Below are 6,652 nucleotides of genomic sequence, written 5' to 3'. Positions count from 1 at the left end.
ATATCCGAATCCGAATCCGATTATATCCGAAATTTAATACCCGAACCCGACTAACCCGATTGGAGAACACTAAAAATTCAAAAAAAGCCCAAAAAATATATCCGATCCGAATCCGAATCCGACAGACCCGAACCCGACCCGAATAAATAAACGAATATAAAAATCAACCCGAACCCAAACTATTCGGGTCAGGTCGAGTCGGGTCGGATTCGGGTCAAACCCGACCCGATTCCCTGCCCTACTTATTTGTATACTTGGTTCAAGCTAATGCAGTCATGTCACCAGGCACTACTATATTGCATACTGAATTGGAGGAATGTGTTGCTAAATTTGTGGGAAAGCCCACATCAATTGTCTTTGGCATGGGATTTGTAACAAACTCAGCAATTCTCCCTGTCCTAGTTGGAGAGGTATGTCTAGTTTGCATAGTTGACTTGATGTGCAACTTGAGCCCTCAATTTTAACATTCCTGTTGTGCTAGTGAATAGTGATTTTTGTTTGCGTATCCCTTCACAGGGAGGGATAATACTTAGTGATAAGCTCAATCACAGATCTATTATATATGGTTGTAGTGCTTCAGGAGCCACAGTTCGGATTTTTGAACATAATAGTATGTTTTCAACAATTCACCTGTAGAATTAATTTGTAGTGATAATAAGCTGGTGCATATACATAGTACTATAGTAACTTCTTATTTTTCATTTTTTATTCCAGCACCATCTCATTTGGAAGAACCGAAGAAGTGTTGAGGGAAGAAATTGCCAAGGGACAACCTGGGACACATAAACCGTGGAAGAAGATAATTGTTGTTTTGGAAGGAATCTACAGCATGGAAGGAGAGCTTTGCAAACTTCCAGAGATTATAACAGTCTGCAAGAAATACAAGGTGATTTCCCTGGGGGATGGTAACATCTCTGGGTTTTTTTTATTATGATAGTGGTATATGTGATGTTGAATATTCTTGTTTGAAGTTAACAATGCTATTTACCCTGATGATTTATGAGTTTGGTTATTCCAATTCAAATAGTAAAAGATAAAAGAGGAAGAAAGCTTTCTCTCAAAACCTAACAAGCTGCTACTTGCTTGTTACTAGGGTTTCTTTCTTTCCAATCTATAAACCTCTCTCTAAGTATTGAAGTTATCATTTTTGGTGTATCTCATCATTTAGAAATACATGATTCAGTTGAATAACTGTTACAATACAATGTGAATCAGGTGTGATACAAAGAGATTGGAAATTTCTATTCTCTGTGAACAGAGAAAACCTTAATAGGAATAGAGGATCATCCATGAGATAATTTTTCTTAAGCCAAAATACTCATACAAGAAACTCTTGAACCGGACATTTGAACCTAACATGAACTAAGGCTGTTAACATATAGAGTTCAAACTAATACCTCCAAGGCAGGGATGTTTCCCAAGGGGCGAAGAACGAAATGGCGGTTGAGGAGACCCCTACATAAGGGAAGTATCCTGGGGTTAATCCATTTGTGGGACGTAAGAATTCTTGATAGGAGGAAAGTAGTGATCAGGGATTAAAGAGGCTACTAGGAGGGAGTAAGTTTGAAGGGGATGATGATATCCCAAAACTTGTTTGTGGTATAAATGGCCCGTCCAAAATGGGCATGTTGGTCAGAGGTGGATGATGCCTTCACTTTTAACAGAGGTCCCCTAGTGTGTGGGAGTGATTCCAATGTGGTTAGGTTCTCCCATGAACGTGGAGGAGTTGTCATGTCTCCTCTCATTATGAATAATTTTAATGAGGGCAGAAATTGTGAGCTGATTAATCTTTCCCTGAGTGGGGGATTCTACATGGTCAAATAGACAGGAGAATCCTACCCTTTCAGGAGTGGACTAGTTTTTAATCAGTTCAGATTGGCCGGGTGGGTGGCTCTTAATTATTGCAGAGCTTAGTTAAATTCGGATTGCATAGCATGCAGGCCAAGTCGCATTATGAATCAGAAGACATGATTAGTTGAATTTCAGGTTTAGTTTTCCAGCTAAATCATCAACTCATACAATTTGGATTAAATTGCACGAGTCCATGGAATCCTGAGACCTAGACGATTCTTTAACTTCTTTCTTTCTTACATTTCTTGTTTGAAATTCCTTTCTCTGAGATCTGCATTCTGACTGTCATCCAATCTTATTCTTTGGTAGCTCTTTGTCAGATTATGATTAGTATTTTCTTTTATTTTCTTCTATCACTTCTCTGATCCTATTACGTACAATTACAATTAAATTGAAATCCTAGATCCAACCAGACATTTTGTTAATCTTCTTTAGGGCAATGTGTTGGATATGTATTCGATCAGACAAGGATCAGAACATACTAATGATTGGCTCAAGAAAATAAAAGTGGTAACATGCCTAGTCCTGTGCAATATATCATTGAGCTTAACAGAGAATTCAACATTTATGGATCTGATTCTTTCCTTTGCTTAGTCCCATTTTTGTCTGCACAACGTTCTTAACACTAGTAATTGTACTGTCTAGTGCATGTGTACCGACATTCTTTCTTTTTGGCTTAACCAAGGTGCTGCTTCCTAAACAACTCTTATGCGCATAGAGATCGACTTTCATGTGTATCTTTCCTTATAATCTTAAATTGGTTGTGACAGGTAAGGATTCATGCACACATAAAATAAATGAATAAATGAAAATTTCTTTCGTAGATTGTAGACTTTATAAGTTATTATGTTTTTGCAGGTCCAATGCTTACTCTGTCTGCTTAGAACTCTCACAATAGATTTGACTGACTCAATGCCTTTCTCATTGGGTGTTTTTTAAAATCATATTTCCTTGAAACAGGCATATACATATTTGGATGAAGCACACAGCATTGGAGTAGTTGGTAAAACAGGAAGGGGTGTTTGTGAGGTCCTAGGTGTCGATACTGCTGATGTGGATGTCATGATGGGAAGTTTCACGAAATCGTTTGGTTCATGTGGTGGCTATATTGTGGGGTCCAAGGTTTATTGATCTTCTTGCTCATCTTTATTGGAGATATAGGATATATATACTTATAGGACCCCCATAATTGACAGGGTTTTGGTGTTTTGAATGCTTAAATTATATGGTGGATCATGCATCTTCTGTTAACCTGAGTTTTCTTAACTGAGTGAGGTTTTAGTTTTATGAGTCTGCTTAGCAAACTTCAATTCATATAATGGGTGACAATGGATTTAGTTTTGATTGCGAAATGAATTTCTTTTTTTTTGGCAACAAACTTAGCAACATCATGAGTTGACCCTCTAACTAAATATCAAACCAATGATGGGTGGGCCATCTTTATGCCATAACAGTGAGGTTGAACGATGATGCGTCCGCAAGTCGCTATTCCAATCCTTTTTCTGGTTAGATTAAGTGTCTAAAGGAAAGTGGACCTAGTGCTTTGTTAACTGGTTGCAAAAAATTGTTGAGTGTCCCACCATTGGTGTCCCCTGATGCTAGTTCGTAATTTTATTTACATGCCCATTCCTCCAGGTCACCGTCTTTCATCTGAAACACTGGCTCTGCTTAATATTTATTTTTTTATTTTTCTCTTTTTCCTTGAGCCTATTTATTTCCACATTGGTAAAGAATAACGATAAACCAATAAAAAGTGGTTGGTAGTTGGCTGAGGTAATTTATTTAAGAGCAACAGGAAACACTTTTGGATTGGTTTTGATGTTAGTATGCAACTATGAACTTGTGGTGTTCAAATTTGTGACTACTTGTACTTTTTATTTTGATTTTAGGAGCTTATTGAATACCTGAAGTACACTTGCCCTGCTCATCTTTATGGCACGACAATTTCACCTCCTACTGCACAACAAATTTTATCAGCCATTAAAGTTATTCTAGGAGAAGATGGTTCTAGTAGATGTATGTAATGACACTCCTCTCTAAAAACTTTATACTGTATCTGTGTTTATAGCTTCTGTGGTGTGAAAGTGAGCGTTCCGCAGTTCTTCCTTCTTGTTTTGGCAAATGTTTTATAGGTTGAACAAATTTTGGTTGTGTACAGGAGCTCAAAAGCTTACACAAATTCGTGAGAACAACAACTTTTTCAGACCTAAACTACAGAAAATAGGATTCAAGGTTCTTGGAGATAATGACTCGACAGTAATTCCGATAATGATTTATAATCCGGGGAAAATTCCTGCATTTTCTCGAGAGTGTCTCAGACAGAATTTAAGTACAATTTGTTTTTATGCTGTTTAAGTAGCATTTCATTTTACTTTTTAGATGTTGCTTTATGGTAGTGAACCCCTGCGCACGATCAAGAAGACATGTAATCAGCACTCCTGCATTATTGTCGTAGAGATTCACTGTACCGCGTGGTACTTATTTAATAAAACTGTTAGTCCTAGTCTCCCAGATCGACTCGTAGTAATTATGCAGCTAGGAACATCGGAACTCTATATGAGATGTTGAGAATTTTCTTAAGAATGGAATCGTCATTTATAAATGCTGGAGAAAAGTGTTGAACCCTTTTAGATAAGTTGAGCCCAAACTGATGCTGTGATGCATTAGTGAACTGTAGGTATAATGCTTTACGGAGTCCTTCAAATAAGGTTTAAATATCTAGTAGGAGTATATTAGGCTATTAACTACAATTGGCCGGTTTCAACGTTTTTTTACTTAAACTATTACTTGAAGCCATCAGATATTCTTTGCATTTTTAAGATTGTTTCTAATCATTCTTGCAAAGGGCTGTTTACATTTCGAATTGGGATGAATTTTGACTTGAGAAACTCTAGAATGATTTCAATTTGCACATTTTGTTAATGGAATATAAAGTGGCTCCATGTTCACATTAGTTGGTTTTTTGTAGGTTGCTGTTGTGATAGTTGGCTTTCCTGCAACCGTTTTACTTTAGCCGGGGCACGTATTTGTATATCTGTTTCTCATACCAGGGAAGACTTGATGAAAGGCTTGGAGGTATTTCTAATGCATGGAAATATAATTTTCCTTTCTCATCAATATTATTTATGTTCTTATTTATTTTTTTTACTTTTATTTTATCTTTTTTATTTTTTTTTTTACTTACTTTCAAAACGCATGACTTCCAATGATGTAAGGTTCCAATGTTCCATAGTTTTTGTGCATCAGTGCATGCATCCGAATTTGTTACATCCGAATTTGTTACCTGTCAGTTGCCGTGATTCTTAGATGTTGGAAATAAGGCCGCGTGGTACTTATTTAATAAAACTGTTAGTCCTAGTCTCCCAGATCGACTCGTAGTAATTATGCAGCTAGGAACATCGGAACTCTATATGAGATGTTGAGAATTTTCTTAAGAATGGAATCGTCATTTATAAATGCTGGAGAAAAGTGTTGAACCCTTTTAGATAAGTTGAGCCCAAACTGATGCTGTGATGCATTAGTGAACTGTAGGTATAATGCTTTACGGAGTCCTTCAAATAAGGTTTAAATATCTAGTAGGAGTATATTAGGCTATTAACTACAATTGGCCGGTTTCAACGTTTTTTTACTTAAACTATTACTTGAAGCCATCAGATATTCTTTGCATTTTTAAGATTGTTTCTAATCATTCTTGCAAAGGGCTGTTTACATTTCGAATTGGGATGAATTTTGACTTGAGAAACTCTAGAATGATTTCAATTTGCACATTTTGTTAATGGAATATAAAGTGGCTCCATGTTCACATTAGTTGGTTTTTTGTAGGTTGCTGTTGTGATAGTTGGCTTTCCTGCAACCGTTTTACTGCTAGCCAGGGCACGTATTTGTATATCTGTTTCTCATACCAGGGAAGACTTGATGAAAGGCTTGGAGGTATTTCTAATGCATGGAAATATAATTTTCCTTTCTCATCAATATTATTTATGTTCTTATTTATTTTTTTTACTTTTATTTTATTTATTTTATTTTTTTTTTACTTACTTTCAAAACGCATGACTTCCAATGATGTAAGGTTCCAATGTTCCATAGTTTTTGTGCATCAGTGCATGCATCCGAATTTGTTACATCCGAATTTGTTACCTGTCAGTTGCCGTGATTCTTAGATGTTGGAAATAAGGCCGGGTCAGACCTGATATGGATAAACGCCCACCAAGATAAAGATAAACCACCGGGATAAGGATAACCACCAGGTATTGGGATGAGTATAGGATTCTATTCTTAGCCGATTTTGGATAAGTATGAGACTCTATCTTAACCGAATTTGAGGAGGTGGGAGAGCTCTATAAATAGAACCCCACCTCTCACATATTGATCATCCCAAAAACGAGCAAATCTCTCTATCCCTTTAATGGTGGCCTCCAACGTTTTCTAAAGAAGAAGCTAGTTTTTCATGGAGATTCCATAGGTGGTAACCGCCATTGCTAGCCATTGTCAGTTCTTGGTTCTTGGTTCGTGAACAAAGGTTGCTTCCCGTTCGTGGTTGGAACTTGACTCTAGCTAAGTTGAGAAGAAGAAGATCTTGAGTGTGCCAAGAACATCAGCTTCTCCGGTAGATCAAAGCTTGGAACTTCGAATTGAAAGATGTGACCAAGGTACGATCTTCTGTTTCCGCTGTGCTACTTTATGTATGTGATATACCGTAATTGTACATATCGTAGGAATCATGCATGAGATATCGGTAAAAACCCTAAATTTAAAGGGAGAGAGAGTGGGATGATCAATATGTGGGGTGTTTCTATTTATA

At 36.9% G+C, this 6,652-nt stretch overlaps 1 pseudogene across 1 annotated transcript; it reads left to right on the top strand.

Moving 5' to 3' along the window:
• The first annotated feature begins 275 nt into the window (after positions 1-275).
• On the top strand, positions 276-4,362 carry LOC147509809 (long chain base biosynthesis protein 2a-like; annotated as a pseudogene). Its single transcript, XR_015215959.1, has 6 exons — positions 276-410; positions 517-610; positions 715-886; positions 2,812-2,973; positions 3,741-3,867; positions 4,010-4,362. The product of XR_015215959.1 is annotated as a long chain base biosynthesis protein 2a-like (transcript).
• The last annotated feature ends 2,290 nt before the right edge of the window (positions 4,363-6,652 follow it).

Source organism: Coptis chinensis, chromosome 3, assembly GCF_015680905.1.
Source record: "Coptis chinensis isolate HL-2020 chromosome 3, ASM1568090v1, whole genome shotgun sequence".
NCBI lineage: Eukaryota > Viridiplantae > Streptophyta > Magnoliopsida > Ranunculales > Ranunculaceae > Coptis > Coptis chinensis.
The sequence above is the reverse complement of the archived record's forward strand: the minus strand, read 5'-3'. Positions and strand labels throughout refer to the sequence as shown.